Consider the following 21,486-nt stretch of genomic DNA (forward strand, 5'->3'; position numbering starts at 1 on the left):
GCAGACTCCTGACTCTTCACAGCATATGCACTGCACACTGTCAGGATTCTCTGGTGTCAGCAGCAGGAGCAGGCGGGCACGGGATCGCTAGTATGCTTTTTGTATACTTCTAAACACATTCTGAATAGACGAGAGTGGCCTCGCTCGATACAAGTGAACATGACCGTCCTCTCTCGCCATCGATACCGAAGAATCCTGACAGTGTGCGGTGCACGTTATTAAGAGTCAGAAGTCTGCAGTCAAATAAAGACTGCAGATTTTTAACAAAAGACTGGACTGCCGCCTGAAGTCTTGCAGAGACAGAATACAGTTCATTTCCTAAATTGAGTCACTAAACATTAGACAGCCGAAAGACAATGTAGGAGAAACCAAGCTCATGGGAAGATTCTCATAATGAATTAACAAGATGATTATCCCCAAACCCAGAGAAACAATCATAGCTCTATAGAGATCTATAGACTGGAAAGGTCACATCAGGTGCTTAGTAGAGAACCAGTAACTGCACAAGAAAACCATCAGGAGAACCCCAGTACCAGGAGATGCTAGGCACATATTGGTTCAGCTTCTAGAGACAAACCGGAGCAGAACACCAGCGCAGTCATATTTTACAATGGTTCTCCTTGTAAAGTGTCCACATGGAAGATTTTACTGGTCTGATCCAAACCGATAACTTAATAAGATAAATAAATAGCTACAAAATCCTTCAAAAGGACCTTAAAAAAGATTTCTGGCCAGCAACAGACGCGTGCATTGAGAGATCACTTGTCTGCTAAGAATAAACCTGCGTACGTCAATGACTCAGTGTCATAAGTGTTTCCAGTTGTTTTTAGATTTGTGTTATTATATGATAAGGGTACATGTATAATATGTTGGAAATTCAGATATCATTGTTTTTTTAGTATGCTGGAACCATTCTGATATCACTGATCTCCATGGGAACCATCGAATAATGACTGCAAGTCATAGACATTGTCATCCTAAAGGTAACAACAGCCATTGTCACAGCAGAATTTTGCTTTCATGCACCGCTAACAAGAAACGCTCCTCGGATTCAGCTTCTATCAATTAGCTGCTGATGTCCATGGATATGTAAATGTTTTTGAGAGATGGAGTTCCACTGTGTCAGCAGTCCTTATGTCCTGGGTGTCATTAGTGTATGATGAAGAGCTTCAGTCACGTTTCACACCAGGCACACTCTTCTTCTGGGGGAATACAGGCTGGAGTCAGCATATTCCCTAACCAAGTGCCGGCTGAGCAAGGCTTGTCTGGGATTTGCTATTTTAGTTGTAACATTACAAAAAAATTATTGGAGGAGATATAAATGTGCCTTTTGCTTGGAGTTTCCATAGCGACCCTGCTCTCTACATGAAATCTAGCCTGGGTCCCAGTCCAGACAGCAGGCCCATTTCCAATATTCCTCCTTTGAGGACAAAGGTACATGGCCAAGATTACTGCTTTATACGCATTAATTGCCTCTACACAACATACAGATGTGGAGATACTAGCAGGAGGACATATAGTAGTCAATGGCATCTTCTAACAAGTAGGGGTTTTCCAATAAAGAGAACCACATGAAACACAGTAGCCTACATTTATTAACCAGTTGACATCATATTTTGTGGTAAATAACTGTTGCCCCAAAAATGTACACCCACCTGCTCCCATATATTTTATACCTTACCTGCTAAAAGGTGGAAAAGTGGTATTGTCTACTATGGAGTGGACCTCTAAGGCCTCCTGTACAGTTGAATCGGAAATGTTCTATTTGCTACTTTATTCAACCAGTGGCTAACTTACTCAACTAACATAATGATAATAAAGGTAAGAACATTAACTAAAATCAGCATCTGCAACGGGATTGTCCAGCTGCAGCAGCAGGGAGCCCAAAGTTAGAAATGTACAGACTCCTCAAAGAAAAAGCAGACATGGTCTCTGCTGATTGAGAGCTATAAATGCATTATAAGAAGCTTTGCTTCTTCCTTCCCTCCTGACAGTCATGTGATTTCCGGGTTTCAAAAAAATGCAGGAGCTGCGAGATCTTTTAAAACCCATATCAGCTCTGCAGTGCGAACAGAAGGATGAATTAGCCCTGTAACTGGGCTAATATGCAAGACACAGTTACAGGGGAAATAAAGAATAATAAAAATGTATTTAAATGCCCCACAAAGGTCTTTTATGACCTCTTGTTCGATAATAAAAGCAGGAGGAAAGCGGGTTTAAATACCGCGCCAAAACCACAGGAGTCCGGAGGGTGTTAGTAAATCCCTTTTTTTATTTTCTCAGGTCTACGCGTTTCAGGGACATATCCGTTCCCTTCATCGGGACAATATACAGAGAATACTATAGCAAAAGAGGGGCCACAGGCTCCTATATATATGTCAAAAGAAGCTACGTATACACTTATTACGTCATCCTCCTCGTGACTCATAGACACATGAAGTAATCGATAAAGTTGTGAACAATGACAAAAAGATAAAAAGGGGGATAATAATAGCTTTAATATGAATCTTAGTGTTTGTGGTTGTAAGCAAAAAATATGAAACACAGACACATATTTCCTTTTTTTCTTTTTTACATTTACCCTCAAAATCATACCTCCTCACCTCAAAAAAAAAAATAAAATAAATAAATGACATGAAAATTTAGCATCAGGTCACCCAATAAAGAGGCAAAAAATATTAAAATAATTTCAAATAAGAAACAATTTTAAGAACATATTTTAAAAAAAGAATTATTTGATCCTTTGCTGATTTTGTAAGTTTGCCCACTGACGAAGACATGAGCAATCTATAATTTTATAGGTAGGTTAATTTTAACAGTGAGAGATAGAATATCCAAAATAAAATCCAGAAAATGACATTGTATAAATTATATAAATGTATTTGCATTTTGCAGAGAGAAACAAGTATTTAATCCCTCTGGCAAACAAGACAATACTTGATGGCAAAACCCTTGTTGGCAAGAACAGCAGTCAGACTTTCTTTGTAGTTGATGATGAGGTTTGCTCAAATGTCAGGAGGAATTTTGGTCCACTCTACTTTGCAGATCAGCTCTATATCATTAAGATTTTGAGGCTCTCGCTTGGCAACTCGGAGCTTTAGCTCCCTCTATAAGTTTTCTATGGGATTAAGGTCTGGAGACTGGCTAGGCCACTCCATGACCTTAACCCCTTCAGCCCCCGGGCACTTTCCGTTTTTGCGTTTTTGTTTTTTGCTCCCCTTCTTCCGAGAGGCGTAACTTTTTTATTTTTCCATCAATCTTGCCATATGAGGGCTTGTTTTTTGCGGGACGAGTTGTACTTTTAAATGAAACCATAAGTTTTACCATATAGTGTACTGGAAAACGGCAAAAAAATTCCAAGTGCGGAAAAATTGCAAAAAAAGTGTGATCGTACAATAGTTTTTGGGATATTTTATTCACTGTGTTCACTATATGGTAAAACTGATGTATCTATGTGATGCCTCAGGTCGGTGCGAGTTTGTAGACACCAAACATGTATAGGTTTACTTGTATCTAAGGGGTTAAAAAAAATTCACAAGCTTGTCCAAAAAACGTGGCGCACGTTTTGCGCCATTTTCCAAAACCCATAGCGTTCTCATTTTTCAGGATCTGAGGCTCAGTGATGTCTTATTTTTTGCGTCTCGACCTGACGTTTTTAACTGTACCATTTTTGCGCAGATGCTACGTTTTGATCGCCTGTTATTGCATTTTGCGCAAAATTTGCAGCGACCAAAAAACGTAATTTTGGCGTTTGGAATTTTTTTGCCGCTACGCCGTTTACTGATCAGATTCATTAATTTTATATTTTGATAGATCGGGCATTTCTGAACGTGGCGATACCAAATATGTGTGTATTTTTTATTTTTTTAACCCTTTAATTTTCAATGGGGAGAAAGGGGGGTGATTTGAACTTTTAGGTTTTTTATTTTTTTTTAATTTTTTAAAACTTTTTTTTTTACTTTTTTTTATTTTACTAGTCCCCCTAGAGGGCTATAGCGATCAGCAATCCGATCACTTTGCACTATCTGCAGATCTCAGCTACAGAGCTGAGAACTGCAGATTTGCTGCTTCACTTTCAATGCCGGCTGTATTCCGGCATTGAGAGGAAGTGAGTCATGTTAGCTACAGGCGTCATCACATGACCCTGTGCTACCATGGCAACCGCCGAAAGTCACGTGATCATGTGTCATAGGTCGTTAAGGGGTTAATGTGCTTCTTTTTGAGCCACTCCTTTTATGCCTTGGCTGTATGGTTTTGATCATTGTCGTGCTGAAAGACATAGCCATGACCCATTTTTAATGTCATGGTGGACGGAAGAAGGTTGTCACTCAGGATTTTACGGTACATGGCTCCATCCATTGTCCCATTGATGCAGTGAAGTAGTTTTGTGCCCTTAGCAGAGAAACACCTCCAAAACATAATGTTTTCACCTCCATGCTTGACAGTGGGGACGGTGTACTTTGGGTCATAGGCAGCATTTCTCTTCATCTAAACATGGCGAGTTGAGTTAAGGCCAAAAGAGGTAAATTTTTGTCTCATTTGACCACAGCACCTTCTCCCAATTCCTCTCAGAATCATCCAGGTGTTCATTGGCAAACTTCAGACGGGCCAGCTGCACATGTGCCTTCTTGAACAGTGGGATTTTGTGGGCATTGCAGGATTTTAAGCCATTACGGCAGAATGTGTTATGGTTTTCTTGGAGAAAGTGGTCCCAGCTGCCTTGAGATAATTTAACAAGTTCTCCCCGTGTAGTTTTAGGCTGATCTCTCAGCTTCCTCATGATCCTGTGTACCCCATCAGGTGAGATTTTGCATGGTGCCCTAGATCGATATCAATTGACACTCATTTTTTATTTCTTCCATTTTCTTACTATTGCACCAACAGTTGTCTCCTTCTCACTCGTGTCTTACTTATGGTTTTATAGCCCATTCCAGCCTTGTGCAGGTCTATGATCTTGTCCCTGACATCCTTAGAAAGCTCTTTGGTCTTGCCCATGTTGTAGAGGTTAGAGTCTGACAGATTAATTGAGTCTGTGGACAGGAGTCTTTTATACAGGTGACAATTTAAGAAAGCTGTCTTTAATGATGGTAATGAGTTGATTAGGAGCATTTAACTGGTCTGTAGGAGCCAGAACTCTTAGGCCCGTTTCACACATCCGGCATTTCGCCGAATGCCGAATCCGGCACACATGCAGTACAGTACATTCATTTACAGTGGAAGCGCAACACCATGCGGACAAATGCAGTAGTGCATACAGCACACAACCGCATGATGTCGCGCTTCCACTGTAAATGAACGTACTGTACTGCATGTGTGCCGGATCCTGCTTTGCACACTCTTGGCATTCTCTTGATGAGCTTCAAGAGGTAGTCACCGGAAATGGTCTTCCAACAGTCTTGAAGAAGTTCCCAGAGATGCTTAGCACTTGTTGGCCCTTTTGCCTTCACTCTGCGGTCAAGCTCACCCCAAACAATCTCGATTGGGTTCAGGTCTGGTGACTGTGGAGACCAGGTCATCTGGCGTAGCACCCCATCACTCTCCTTCTTAGGCCTCTTTCACACGCCCGTGCCTTTGGTACGTGTATGGACAGTTTTCTCACGTACCGGAGACACGGGCACACGTTGACATATGTTTTCCTATAGTTTCGGGCACACATAAGTATTTTTACACGGAACGTGTGTCAGTTCCGTACTTACGCGTGCCCGTGTGCTCCACACACCGACATGTCCGTTTTTCTCGGTCACGGGTGTCACACGGAGCGCAAATGTGTCACACATAACACACACGGACCACACAGATGTGTTCCGTGTGACACGCACCGGAGAAAAGACATGTGTCTATTAAAAAAACCCAAAACATTACTCACCTTCTCCAGCATTGCTTTTTCTGCCGCTGCTGGCACTTGCTTCCAACCGCCGCTCATTATGCTCATTGAATATTCACTTCACTGCGTCCGGAAGCAGCAGGAGCGGGGAGTCGGCAGCACCAGAGACCGAAGATCAGCACCACGGACAACGACGCCAGGGACAGGTGAGTAGAAAGTTCCCGTTCTCCGTGTGTTATCACGAATAACACACGGAGAACACACGTAGTGCCATACACACAGCACACCGAGGGCAATACACATCTTTGACACGTCCGTGAAACACTTGCGTGATTTTCACGGGCGTGTGAAAGAGGCCATAGTCAAATAGGCCTTACACAGCCTGGAGGTGTGTTTGGGGTCATTGTCATGTTGAAAAATAAATGATGGTCCAACTAAACGCAAACCGGATGGAATAGCACGCCGCTGCAAGATGCTGTGGTAGCCATGCTGGTTCAGTATGCCTTCAATCTTGAATAAATCCCCAACAGTGTCACCAGCAAAGCACCACCATACCATCACACCTCCTCCTCCATGCTTCACGGTGGGAACCAGCCATGTAGAGTCCATCCGTTCACCTTTCTACAAAGACACGGTGGTTGGATCCAAAGATCTCAAATTTGGACTCATCAGACCAAAGCACAGATTTCCACTGGTCTAATGTCCATTCCTTGTGTTCTTTAGCCCAAACAAGTCTCTTCTGCTTGTTGCCTGTCCTTAGCAGTGGTTTCCTAGCAGCTATTTTACCATGAAGGCCTTCTGCACAAAGTCTCCTCTTAACAGTTGTTCTAGAGATTAGAAGGTGTGTCCAAACTTTTGGTCTGTACTGTGTATATATATATATATATATATATATATATATATATATATATATACGGTTAAAAGTGTTCCGTAAATTATATATATATATATACATATATAAACTCAAATAAGCCTGGTTACAAAGGAGAAGGGGGAGAAATGGCATCTGACTGGTTGATAATATTTATGATAATTATTATGAAAGAAAAAAAAATACATATATTATTATCACTTACCGAGCAGGCGCCGTAAAACTTGCAAGCAGTGAGCAACTTAATCAATTGTGGCAAAGTATTCACCTGTGAAAGGGAAAAAAGGAAAACTGAATTATTCTGCTTCACTGTTATACATAAAACAACTGAAACTTCCAATAATAAAAAAAATAATATAGTGATAATAGGAATCTATGGAATTAATACAATGCTGCTAAAAGAGAACACAAATATTGTAAATCACATTTGGGGTGGTAAAATGATGAGAAAAGTCTCTGTTCACATCCACATGTGGCCCTATATCACTGATAAAAAAATAAGAGAGAATGTTTATATAAAGTTTTCTTTCCGGCTACAAAATCCACATGAAAAAAAAATATGTGTGAACATAGCGATAGTCCCCGCCCCCGTCGCAGGTGCGATATCTTGTGATTGCTGCTGTAGCGAACATTATTGCTACGGCAGCTTCACATGCACTCACCTGCCCTGCGACGTCGCTCTGGCCGGCGAACCGCCTCCTTACTAAGGGGGCGGGTTGTGCGGCGTCATAGCGACGTCACACGGCAGGAAACCAATAGAAGCGGAAGGGCGGAGATGAGCGGGACGTAAACATCCCGCCCAGCTTCGTCTTTCCGCATAGCCGGCCGGGACGCAGGTAGGAGATGTTCCTTGCTCCAGCGGCTTCACACACAGCAATGTGTGCTGCCTGCTGGAACAAGGAACAACATCGTACCTGTCACTGCAGCGGCATTATGGAAATGTCGGACCCTACACCGATCATACGATAACGACGCTTTTGCGCTTGTTAATCGTATGTAAAAGGCTTTACACACTACGATGTCGAGAGTGATGCTGGATGTGCGTCACTTTTGATTTGACCCCACCGACATCGCAGCTGCGATATCGTAGTGTGCAAAGCCCGCCATACTCTGAAACCTCAATTTAGTCCTTCTTATGATGGATCCGGCAGATGGTGTGCCTTCTGTAATAAATGGGTGCGAGGATACAGATGTGAACAGGGCAGGTGTTTGTCCCTTCAGTCCTGGCTGTGGTAACAAACAAAGCTGGGGAGGAGCATTTACATTTTTGGGACAACCCCTGCAGGGATACATTTACTCCTAGGTATTCCATAAATGTTTACAAACATGTCCTGAATGTTCTCTCCTGATAACCAGCCTAAATTAATAGGCTATGTGCGCACGTTGCGTACTAGCCCTGCAGATATTTCTGCAGCGATCTGAAGAGCACATGTGCGCTTTAGATCGCTGCAGAGATGTCCGTAGTGAGCGCCGATTCCATGCACTCTGCCTGCAGCTCCTGCCATAGACAGAGCAGGAGCTGCCGGCAAAGCGCAGGAAAGAAGTGACATGTCACTTCTTTTTGCGCAGCGCTTCGGCAGTAGCCGAAGCGCTGCGCTCTTAGACGCCACGTGCGCACGGCCCCTGCACAATCTCCATAGACTGTGCAGGGGCCGCAGGACGCATGCAGTTACGCTGCGCTACAAAGCGCAGCGTAACTGCATGTTTTTACGCAACGTGCGCACATAGCCTTACTGTTCTACACGACACTTTGCTTGTGAGGCAGGAACGCTTGTGAATTTCTGAACAAGAATATCTGACATCGTGCATCCCTCTATGTGTTTAATTGACGTGATTTTAAACTACACTGATCTAATTTGAAAGAAAAGTCAGAGGCATGCCAATTCATATTATGCGTATTCATACATTCTGCTTGTATTCCGTGGGGATTAAATGCTGTGTTTTGAAACGTTGGCTCTGACAGGCATGCTAATCTTGCCACATGCCATCTGTTATAGAGCAGTCAAGATAAACTCCGGTGCTTGAGATGCTGAGCAAGTCTCTGCATGTCCCTTGGGAGTAGAAAATGTGTTAAAAGAAATTAAAACGTTTATTTTTATTATTATCTCATCTTTCTTTACCTAAAAAGGACCAGAAGAAGCAATTAATGAAAGTCTACGAAACTTACATAGCGATGGCACAGTTAATTTAGTTGTTTAAAGGAAGCGGCGTCAAGATAAGTTTTGGAATCTCTTCAGAGAATCTACCTTAGTGTTAAATCTTAAAAACACAATTTTATTATTAAATTGTTAAAAACAAACAAAATAATTACAAGACAGAATATCTCGGATGGAATAACCTCATTAAATTTGATCAAATAGGGGTTTACCCCAAAATTTCCACAAGAGGGCCACCAACTAAACTGATCCCTAGGGGAGAACTGTTTCCTGCCTACCAAAAGGAGATATAACAGTTAAGTTACCCGCACCCTAGGGTTCAAGTGATGCCCCCATTCCACGACGGCTGTCCCTCTAAATTGTCCCTAATCTCAGTAGATTATTACCAGCCTCAGCTGGACTATGTATTCATCTCACAGTCCATAAATGAATACACTTAAGGCCCCGTCACACTAAGCAACATCGCTAGCAACATCGCTGCTAAGGAACAACTTTTGTGACGTAGCAGCGATGTTGCTAGCGATGTTGCTGTGTGTGACATCCAGCAACAACCTGGCCCCTGCTGTGAGGTCGTTGGTTGTTGCTGAATGTCCTGGGCCATTTTTTAGTTGTTGCTATCCCGCTGTGAAGCACAGATCGCTGTGTGTGACAGCAACAACTAAATGTGCAGGCAGCAGGAGCCGGCTTCTGCGGAGGCTGGTAACCACAGTAAACATCGGGTAACCAAGAAGCCCTGTCCTTGGTTACCCGATATTTACCTTAATTAACCCGATGTGTGCTGTAACTAGGAGAGCAGGGAGCCAGCGCTAAGCGGTGTGCGCTGCTCCCTGCTCTCTGCACGTGTAGCTGCGTGCGCTGGTAACCAAGGTAAATATCGGGTTGGTTACCCGATATTTACCTTAGTTACCTAGCGCAGCATCTTCCACGCGGCGCTGGGGGCTGGTCACTGGTTGCTGGTGAGCTCACCAGCAACTCATGTAGCGACGCTCCAGCGATCCCTGCCAGGGCAGGTTGCTGGTGGGATCGCTGGAGCGTCGCAGTGTGACATCTCACCAGCAACCTCCTAGCAACTTACCAGCGATCCCTATCGTTGTTGGGATCGCTGGTAAGTTGTTTAGTGTGACTGGACCTTTAAATCCATAAGGTATCATCCTCCTACTTCCTTTAGAGCCAAAAGTGAGCTTAGCAATGGAGCTGCCTCTAGTGGTGTTGCGCACTATCTGTACAATTAACAATTTCTACATCGGTAGTTGTAAGTATGGTTTGCAGGGTGGCGCAGTGGTTATCACTGCTGCTTTTTAGACTTGGGACAATATCTGCAAGGAATTTGTACATTTTCCCCGTGTTTGTGAGGGTTTCCTCCGGGTCTCTGGTTTCACCCTATACTTCAATTGGTAGTACAAAATATGTCAGCTGTCAGGAGTATGTCACAGCCTAATGTGATCTCTGGGCATTCTGGGATCAGAAGGTCACAGCGCATCGTGGATTGCAGAACCACTTCAGTGCCCGCTCGCCCTTTACTCTGAATTGGAGCATATTTAATTCCATCCAGCACTGAAGGCGTTAGGGTGCATTGCTATTCTCCAGAGATCTAACAGGTAGTTGTAACCTCCGCTGCAGCCACTTCTTTCTGCTATATATATATATCCTCTCATCCCTATGACGGCTATAGCTTATACCTTAACCTGACCATGTTGAAGGAGCTTATTGCTGCATAGCTGTGGTGTTATTTCTATTGCAGCTGCAAAGCTCTTAACTGAAGAAACCTTAGAGTGATATTTATTGTGTCTTTCCCCACCTGTTTGTCTTACCTATCTCATGTTGTCTTATTGCAGTGGCAAAACTAGCGTCTTGCTGGCCTACCCTAGCCAGGGTGATTTTAGGGTCAGCGAAGCCCTAGGCACGTGACGGTACGCAAGGGAAGGACCTGTCTAGGGATGTTAGGGAGTGCAGGGTTCAGCCTCAGGAGAGTGTTAGGAGGTGACTCTGCTCCCCTCTCCCTAGCGTGAGGGCCTACTATTGTATCGTTTTCCTAGTGTACCTGTCTCTCGCCGGAGATCCTTCCCTCCCCGGCGTGACTTTAATTCCTGTTGTGTTTCGCCGCTCATTGGGAGTCCCCTTGTTCCTGGCATGACACCAGTAGTCACAATGTGACATTAGCTCTATATAAGCAAGCATAATAAATAAAAATAATAATAACATTCTACACTGATCCATAGAAATGCATCAGGCCACAGTGGGATGATCCTAGTCAATGTGCAAAAGCAACACAAAAATATGAACACAACACTCTTAAAATAAATCATTAACATAGATCAGTGTGGGTCTGACATCTGGGTACTATAGCTTGGCTGGTATAGAAGTTAGAGCTGCAGCTCCCGTTAATGGCCACTTCATAGTGAACAGAGCTATAACGTTCCCATTCTGTACCTTCAGAACATCCAGCTGCCATAGGACATGCCAACAGTTGGCCACCCACGATCTGATTTGGCGACCTCTCCTAGCAAGTGCTGGATAGGTTCTCATAACATTTCTTCAGTCAATACAATGGCTTGTGTGGCAGAAAGCGTTCCAAGCAAATAATATACCCATGTCATATTCCAGATCCATCTGACTCACAGTGGGTTAATATGAATGGCTTTATAATGAGCCAAAGAAAGGAATCCTCGATACAGAAGCAAAGCTTGGATCTGGCAATGCCAGTTACGTTGCCTCAAGTTATGTTGTATGAGTGACCTAGAAATGGAAGAAATCCGCTCCAACTATAAAAGCAAAAGCTTTCAAACAGAAAAACATCTAATTCTTAGTGACAGGCAATTTATTCCAGGAAAAGAAAAATAAGAGAAAACAGAAGACAGAAAAAGCAACAAATATCAGCAAACGTCCTGGGACTAACAGCAACGCGGAGGCTTACTCCCTGAACCAATGTATGTAACGTAAGAAGGTGCCATGACCTCTACCCCGGGAATGATGGGTGTCAAAGTCTGACATTATTATCATTTTAGACTCGTCAACCACTTATGCTGAAAATGCAAAGAGCTATTGGGATTTTATAGAAATTTCCAAGGGTATATAGATAGAGTGCCCTTACACATTAGAGGAAAACTTCCCGATCGTGCCATTTTGGGCAAATATCTAATTTTTGGGTATTATGAACTTTACCACCAGTGAAGGTCAAGGAAAAGAAGGCTCAGATTTGTTAGATTTTCTCTGACCTGATCCTTTGTAAAATTGGGTGATGTCAAAGGGCCTGACAGTGAATTATACATACATCTACATAGCCATGCATGTCTACTGGAAACAGTTTTCCTAAAGCTCGATACTATGAAATGAAGGTGCACCCTGTGGCTCTGCTCAACTGCAGTCAATGTCACAATCTTTTTTCCCTCCACTAACTTGTATGGGTGCACCATAATTATTATTTCAGTTGACAGTAGAGCAAAATTAACAGATAATTTCATATATACACACAATGACTTTTTATCAGATGGGTCCACTGAAAAACCCACCTGAAAAAGTGCTCCGAAAACCCTCAAATACGAGGGGCTGCTGATAAGTCTTTGGATTTGTGATTTTTTTTGCTTCTATAGTAATGAATGTTACATCACATGAAAGCCTTATGTGTCTAATATATGTTTTCAAAATTCTGTGTTTGTTGCTTATGACAACAGTATTCTACGCACGCGGGAAAACAAAATGGCGGAGTCTAATGCGATATTCACAGCAACTGAGAGCAGAGTGATAAAATTCTTGTTTCTGCAAGGAAAGTCTGCGACAGATATTCATGGTGATAAGTGACAGACATTTGGGGATCAATGCCCTTCATATTCCACAGTTAAGAACTGGGTTGCCAAATTTAAAATGGGCCGCTTCAGCACCAATGAGGAGGAACATCCTGGACGACCGAGAGTGGTTGTTGTTCTGGAGATCGTCGATGCTGTGCACAACCTCATTCTGGAGAATAGACGAATTTCAGCTAAAGCAATAGCAGACATCATGAGGATTTCCCGTGAATGTGTTTGTGTCATTATCCATGAACATTTGGACATGAGGAAGCTATCTGCAAAGTGGGTCCCCAAATGTTTGACAACAGATCAGAGAAGCATGCGGGTGAAAACCTCCTGGTCCATTTGTCAGCGTTTCCAAACTGATAAGAACTTTCTGGATCGACTGGTCACCATGGATGAGACCTGGATTTATTTGTATGACCCTGAAAACAAGGAGCAGTCAAAGAGAGTGGAGGCACATTGGTTCTCCTCATCCAAAGAAGTTGAGGGTGCAAAAATCAGCCACTAATGTGATGGCGTCTGTGTTTTAGTATGAGGGTGTGCTGCTAGTGGACTACCTTCAAAAGGGTTCCACCCTCAATGCAAGGTATTACATTGAACTTTTCGACCAATTGAAGGCAGCTCTGAAGGCCAAAATGGTGCTCACATTGCACAAACGACCACGGCAAAACTGGAAGAGCTGGGCTTCCAGCTGGTTGACCATCCACCTTATTTACCAGATCTAGCACCCTCCGACTATCATCTGTTTCCAAACCTGAAGAAACACCTTAAGGGTACCATATTTCACAACATTTCTGATGCCATGGCTGCTACGGATGTCTGGTTTGAGGCACAACCGAAATCCTTCTTTTTGCTAGGCTAACAAAACTTGGAATACCATCTAAGAAGTGTGTTGACATCAGTGGAGAGTATGTGGAATAAATGTAAAGTTTCATTATCCTATTTCGTTACTTTCTGAGTAAAGCCAAAGACTTATTAGCAGCCTCTCGTAGAATGAACATATAAATTTCTACATAAAATCAACTGGCTGTTCCGGCTTTTGCTCATCTTTTAACCACTTTAGCTTTCCAAAAAAGTCAAGCGGTTAAAACCGTTCCGCTGGTGTTTTCTGCTCTTAAGACGCTTTATACTTTAGAACACCAGTCAGTGAGGAAGATCAAAAGACACCTGGCGTTTTGCCAGCTTTTTGGCTGAAAAACCAATAACGGATTCTTCATTATTGAATGGAGTTGTGTCCACAATCTGTTAGGGTTTCTTCACAAGTGATGCTTGAGGTGTTTTTGCTGGGTATTTTATTTGGTGCATAACATACGCCATGTTATGCAGTCCCAGCAAAAAATATCAGATTTCTGGAATCTCATGTATATGCTGCTTTTTTTCAGTGCATATATGAAACCTTGATGTGTTTTTCCAAAAATGCAGCATGTCAATTGTGTCAAAAACGTCATGTGTACATACCCTTACAGGGAACCTGTCAAGTACAATGTGCCCCCAGAACCACAAGCAGTTCTAGGTGCATATTGCTAATCACTGCCTAACTGTCTTTGTATTTAGATAAAGAGATCTTTAGAAAAAGTATTTCTAACTATTTATGTTATACTAATGAGAGCATGGACTGTGCGTTAGTTCCTGCTCTCATTCCAAGGGGCGTGCTAACATGCTATTCAATGCCCATTGCCTAGCGTCATCGGCGGTGAGGCACGTACCTGTGTCTGTTGTCACCACCTCTCAGATGACGGGCTTAGGCTCAGTGCGCATTATCAGAATGCCTGCTACTTCCAGTCATGTGCACTATGAAGCAGGGTGTACGCGTCCTGACTTAAGAGAGGTCTAGTGCGCATGACCGGAAGTGCCAGGACTTCTGATCATGCGTACTGACCCTAAACCCGGCATTCTGAAGTGGTGACAATGGACCCAGGTATGCACGTCACCACCGATGATAGGCATTGCGTAGCATGTTAGCACACCACCGTGGGCGTACAAACATGCTAAGAGGGCAGAATGAGCGCAGGAACTAACACCCTTGCGACTAGTCCCTGCGCTCATTACCATATCATAAAGGATATTTAAAAACACTTTTTATAAAGATCTCTTTATATATGCTACTAGATACAGGGACGGTTACGCAGGGATAGGAACTGTTTATGGGTCTGGGTGCATATTGCACTTTAATATTATCAACAATGCTCTTCACAAGGAGATGTCCTAACAACATAGAATTTTAGTCCTATGTTTTGATTAGTTGCTAGCTCCTTGTTGGCATGTTTATATGGACTAAAACTGAAAATAAGTGGCCAGTTATCAATCTTTGTAAAGGGAAGTTTATTCAGAATGCAAAGTAACTAATAATCAGCTTCTTTGATGGACCTGGCCCATCCATGTAGAGCTTTATATGATCAGCTAGCCATCTGAAATTCCGTCATGTCATATTAGATACAGATTTCCTTAGAAATAACAGCTGATAAAATGAGGCCAAAGATAGCCTTGACGTAATTCTTTATCTTTTATGATATTAGAAAAATATGGCTGCTCATCTGAAAAAAGCTCCACTGTTGCCCATTGGTTGTAAAATATCAGCACTTAAAGAGGACAAACCACCCGGATTTTCCTATATAAAATAAAGCCTGTTCTAAACTGGTGCTATCATGCTGACTCTAAACATACCTTTTAGTTGTGAGATCGGATGTATACTTTCTGAAATATAGGCAAGTAAAGTTTGTGAAATGCACTGTTATTTGATTGATAGCAGCTGCAAAATATCTAATAGGTGGGTTGGGTTTTGCTAGTTATTCCCACCACTGTCTGCCTGCTTGTCCTTCCTCCCCCTGTCTCTGTTATTACAGGGGGAGGAGGGAGGGAGCAAGGGCAGGCATACAGGGGCGGAAATAACTAGCAAAACTCAACCCACCTATTAGATATTCCGTTGCTGCAATCAATCAAATAACAGTGCATTTCACAAACTTTACTTGCCTATATTTCAGAAAGTATACATCTGATCTCACAACTATAGGTATAGCTGGCAGGACCTGCCGAAGCACATTTGTGCGAAAAGGCATGCCATTGTCCTCATCCCACTGCCTCTCTCCACCTCCACCCACTCCTGATGTATCTGAACTGCGTTCAAGATTAAATTGTGAACACTGAAGTACGGTGGTTGCTGCCTTTCTTTCTTCCGGATGGCAACTATAGGTATGTTTAGAATCAGCATGATAGCACCAGTATAGCATTGTCTTCAGTTTATATAGGAAAATCCTGCTGGTTGGTCCTCTTTAACTAAATGACTTCTTTATTTCTTCATCTACAATTTATCATTTCATTACTTAGATCTGTTAATACCTTGTAAGAAAGTCAATAATGAGACTTCCCAAATGCAACAAAGCAAAGTTATAAAAGGAGACCGCAAGAGTCTCCATACTTACCATTATTAAAACCTTCCACGATGACGTTGAGAATATTGGTGGCTACACTTTATTGTAGGCTTGTTGACGGATGACCTTGTAGTCAACACTGTCACATGTCATTTCCATTTATTTTTCTAACCCTTTGTACTATGGCCACATTTCTGTATTTTGTTTTGTTTTTAATTCTTTCTTTGTCCCGTAAAACAATTTTTTCCTCATTAGACCTGATAACATCTCCTAATGAAATTCCACTACTGTAATTTTCCTACACGGTCGTTTGGAAAAGGAAGCTGGCAGTAAAATTATACAAGTAATTTGTCATTATCATTCTTGGCATCTAAAAATATTTCACAAGCTAAAGCTAGATCAAGATTAAACTTCATTACAGGTCTGTTAAGGCTTTAAAAATAAATTGCGGGTGGCTTTCATCAACTACCGATGATCCGTCACAAGGTGTAGAGGTTCTCACACACTTAAAAGGATTAATCTGATTACATTTCTATACGGTGCCACAGTGATTATTGGCTAAGCTTAAGAGATATATAATCCATGAAGTAAAGCCCCAGCTATGGAGGTAAAGAGGATGTACAACCCTGGCCCCATCATCACCTGTTCTTTAACACAAATCTAAGCATGGTCTTGCTGTCATCATCCCTCATAACAAGTTAAAACAGTCTTTGGTGCACATATCAGTGCGACAACTGCCCCGATTCTCATGCTCTGTAATTTGCCATGCCATTTTTAAAGGTTTATTAATAGGGATAATCGAATACCTCAAATATTCGGCTTCACGAATATTTGCCGAATAGGTCGCCGCTATTAGACTATTTGCGAATATTCGATGCGCAATGTAAGTCTATGGGAAACCCGAATAACAACTATTCGGAGCTATTCGGGCTTCCCATAGACTTACATTGCGCATCGAATATTCGCATAGTGGTGACCTATTCCTCGGATATTCGCAAAGCCGAATATTTGAGGTATTCGATCATCCCTATTTATTAAACCTAAAAACCTTCCTAAGGTAAAGCTGCGCTGTGCAATAATTAAGAATGAGCTGCCAATCACCAAATAAATAAGCAAAACATTCAGCTGTGGGATGAAATACATTTTAAAGACATGTGTCACCAGGTCAAAAGTAAACAGGTTTTGCTCTTGTTTTATTTCTGTTGCTTCCCTGAGACACACAGAGACAGACACAAACACAGAGACACACACACACAGAGACCCACACAGAGACACAGACATATAGAGGAAGAGACACACAGAAAGACACAGAGACAAACACAGAGACACACACAGAGACAGACACAGAGACACACAGAGACAGACACAGATAGACAGGCAGCGACACACAGACAGAGACACACACACGCAGACCTACACAGAGATTCAGACACACAGACAGACACAGAGACACATAGAGACAAACACAGAGACACAGACACAGAGACACACAGAAACAGATACACAGAGACGCATACAGACACAGAGATACAGGCACAGACACAAAGACACATACACACAGAGACACATACACATAGAGAAGACACAGAGACACACAGAGAGAGAGGCAGACAAAGACAGAGAGGGAGACAGAGAGGGAGACAGAGAGGGAGATAGATATACAGAAAGAGAGGGAGACAGATAAACAGAGAGGGAGACAGACAGTCAGAGAGAGAGAGAGAGAGAGAGTGAGAGAGACAGTTGCTATCCTGGACAATGCCAGGTACTACAGCTAGTCAGTAATATAGTTTCAGGAATACTGGCCTTTTCATCTACTGCTCATTTTATGGTTTTAACAAGGGGGAGTGTCTCCCAAGATTACTTGGGGGCATGTCTTTAGGCTGCTCTGCAGTATTATCCATGCTAAAGACCATAATAGTGCGCAATAAATTGAAAGACACTTATCTCGTGTGGTGGGAAGCAGCAATAATAAAAAACTTGACAATATTCAACTATCTGTGACAGGTCTTCTTCAAGCCTACTAACATTCATGATATATAATAAAAGAGAGAAAATATTAGTGGTTTAGTGGCTGGATCTTCTGCACTTGCTCGGCTACGTCCATCAAAGCCAAGAGGCTCAGTCAGAGAGATGTTCCTCATTTTACCGGAGCGGGGGCATGGTGCCTATATCCGCTATGTGCAGCGAGGGTAGCCCAACTGTGCATGTGCCATCTCCGGCAAAGTGAGCAGAGCAAATCCACTATAGTAGAGAAGATATCTACTAAGCATGTGCAATCTGTCATGAAAGAACTAGAGGATATATCCATGGGAAAGATTACGCTGACTGAAAGCGACATATAATATTACCACCAATATTGACAAATCTTAAGGCTACTTTACACACTGCGATATCGGTCCCGATATCGCTAGTGTGGGTACCCGCCCCCATCTGTTGCGCGACACGGGCAAATCGCTGCCCGTGTCGCACAACAGCCGTCACACATACATACCTGTCCGGCGACGTCGCTGTGACGGGCGAACCGCCTCCTTTCTAAGGGGGCGGTCCGTGTGGCGTCACAGCGACGTCACTGAACCGCCGCCCAATAGCAGCGGAGGGGCGGAGCTGAGCGGGACGTAACATCCCGCCCACCTCCTTCCTTCCTCATAGCGGCCGGGAGGCAGGTAAGGGGAGCTTCCTCGTTACTGCGGCGTCACACGCAGCGATGTGTGCTGCCGCAGGAACGAGGAACAACCTCGTTACTGCTGCAGTAACGAGATTTGAGAATGGACCCCCATGTCGCCGATTAGCGATTTTGCACGTTTTTGCAACGATGCAAAATCGCTTATCGGTGTCACACGCAACGGCATCGCTAATGCGGCCGGATGTGCGTCACGAATTCCGTGACCCCAACGACTCCGCATTAGCGATGTCGCAGCGTGTAAAGCCCGCTTTAGCTGTGTGCCCACGATCAGTTTTCACAGAGTTTTGGATGCAGCATGCTTCAGCTGTGTCCAAAATGCTGCTTTGTACAGTACAAGCACAGTGGATGATATTTTTAGAAGTCCTGTGCCCACTGTGCTTATTTTTTTTTTGCAGCAAACACTGACCTGCGGTGTCCTCAAAATGTGCAGGACTATAAAAAAAAATCTACTGACATGCATCTTTTGCTTTCCATTGCTAATGTGTAAAATTAAATACAGTTGCATTAAGAAAAGTGGCTCTCTGGACCTTTTTCTCTAGTCAAGGGACAGCAGTGGTACTGTTTTTTTTGCTCTGTGCTGTGTGACTTAAGGCAATGGAGACGTCAGTTAAGCAGTGTGAGGCGGCGCTGGGTGAGGCCTAAAACACACTTCCGCATAAAAAACGTACGTGTCTCACGTTCCGTTTTTCGGGTCCGTGTTCCGTTTTTTATGGGCATTTCTCCGGTACGTATGACATCTGTGTGATGGCGTATGCTAGCCGTATGTGCGTGTGGAATAGCTGTGAATGCATACGTGTAATGTCCGTGTGAAATGATCCGTGTGTGATGCTCAATGTCGTTGATACATGTCGGCTGACAGCAGACAGAGTTGCGCGATGAGAATGAACTCGGGTAAACTTCACCCGACTTCATTGTCATACCGCGGCTCTGTCTGAGTGTCGCGTACTGATTAGCGGTCACCCGTGAAGGAGTCACCGGTGACCGCTAATCCCCTGAGTGACTGAAGTGAGCAGCGCGATTTGCGCTGACGTCACTCAGGCTACCCGCGGCCAGCTGGAGTCCTCCCCCCCGAGACCGAAACTCACCTGTGACTTCATCGCTGTCACTTGGGCGACTTGCATTCACAGTTGGAGGATCCAGCGGTGGCCGCGAGTTACCTGAGTGACATCATCGCTGATCGCGCTACTCACCTCAGTTGCTGCGTGGAGCTGACAGGAGCGGCGGTGTTCTTCTGCAGCTCCTGTCACCTTCATGTAGCAGAGCTGGAAGCGACGCGGGACCTCCGTGGATTATGCCGGACATGGATGGGTTTTTGGGGCTTAATAAAGTGGTGAACGAGGGTATTTGTTAGTGTTTTTTATTGCAAATAAAGGATTTTTCGTTGTGTGTGTTTATTAACTTTAAATTACATGTTAATCATTGGGGGTGTCTCATAGACGCCTGCAATGATTAATCTAGGACTTAGTGGCAGCTATGGGTTGCTGCCATTAACTCCTTATTACCCTGATTGCCAACGCACCAGGGCAAATCGGGAAGAGCCGGGTAGAGTTCCAGAACTATCGCATCTAGTGGATGTGGCAATTCTGGGCAGCTGCTGGCTGATATTTTTAGGCTGCAGGGGTCCCCATAACGTGGAGCTCCCCATCCTGAGAATACCAGCCTTCAACCGTATGGCTTTACCCTGGCTGGTATCAAAATTGGGGGGGCCCGCACGTCGTTTTTTTATACTTAATTATTTATTTTACTGCACAGTATATACCTGCCCACCGGCGGCTGTGATTGGTTGCAGTGAGACTGCTGTCACTCAGTGTGTGGGCGTGTCTAACTGCAACCAATCATAGGCGCCTGTGGGCAGGGGAAGCAGGGAATGGTAGATTGATTAATGATAATGGCATTTTCAAATTAATTGAAGCCGCGTATCTTTGGAACAGCTGTTCTTCGCCGCACTGGTGATCGGGGATCGGTGAGCATGCGACAGGGGAAGATACAGACCGAGCGCCAAAGGGATGATGACTGAGAACAGCAGAAAAAAAGGTAAGTAGACTTAACAAAAAAAACCCCACAAACCCGACATCATTCGTTTAAAAACGCACACGGACATTACGTGCTGAACACGGACATGCTATGTGTGCCGTCCGTGCAGGCACGGACCCATTGATTTTAGCGGGTCCGTGCCTGCGTGTTGACGGCCAAAAACGGACATGTCGACCGTGTGGAAAAACGCACACACGTACTAACCACACGGACACACATTCCGTGTGATTTTACGTGTGTGTGCCATCTACTATAGGGTAACATTGGTCAACGTGTCTCCGTGTCTCCAGTACGTTCAAAAACGTACCAAACACGTACCGGAGGCACGGATGTGTGTTGCAGGCCTGAGGAATAGAGCTGGAGTGACATAGGTTTTAGATCTTCAGCCTAAAGTAACTGCAGACTTTTAGTCAAGGCTTTTCAAATTAAGAGTAATTCAGATTATTGCTGCAACAGTATTTTTTTTAGGTCTCTTACCACTTCCCCCCTGCCTCTATTTTTTCTTCCTTTATCCTGATCCCCTTTTTTAACTCTTTGTCCTCTTCCCTTCTCCACCCAGGAGGATCTGCCCTCAAGTTCTATTTAGTGTTTTCCATTCTCTCTATCATGTCTTCTATGTTTTTTTTTATTATTGATGCAGGAAAGGGAGAAAATCATTGTGGCAAAATAAGAAAAGTCTCTCTCCTGGATAGGTTGTGCAAATAGTGCACAACTCCATATACATTTAATATGAGAGTAGGAGAGAGTGCAGTTGACCTCATA

At 43.5% G+C, this 21,486-nt stretch overlaps 1 protein-coding gene across 5 annotated transcripts in view; it reads right to left on the reverse strand.

Annotated features, from left to right (window-relative positions):
- Positions 1-21,486, reverse strand: part of PLCB4 (phospholipase C beta 4) — a 516,205-nt gene that overhangs the window by 285,040 nt on the left and 209,679 nt on the right. For all 5 annotated transcript variants that reach the window (XM_075339305.1, XM_075339306.1, XM_075339302.1 and 2 more), the window contains exon 3: positions 6,901-6,963. The gene's annotated coding sequence lies outside the window, so the exon portion shown is untranslated. The remainder of the gene's footprint in view (positions 1-6,900; positions 6,964-21,486) is intronic.

This window comes from Anomaloglossus baeobatrachus, chromosome 3, assembly GCF_048569485.1.
Source record: "Anomaloglossus baeobatrachus isolate aAnoBae1 chromosome 3, aAnoBae1.hap1, whole genome shotgun sequence".
NCBI lineage: Eukaryota > Metazoa > Chordata > Amphibia > Anura > Aromobatidae > Anomaloglossus > Anomaloglossus baeobatrachus.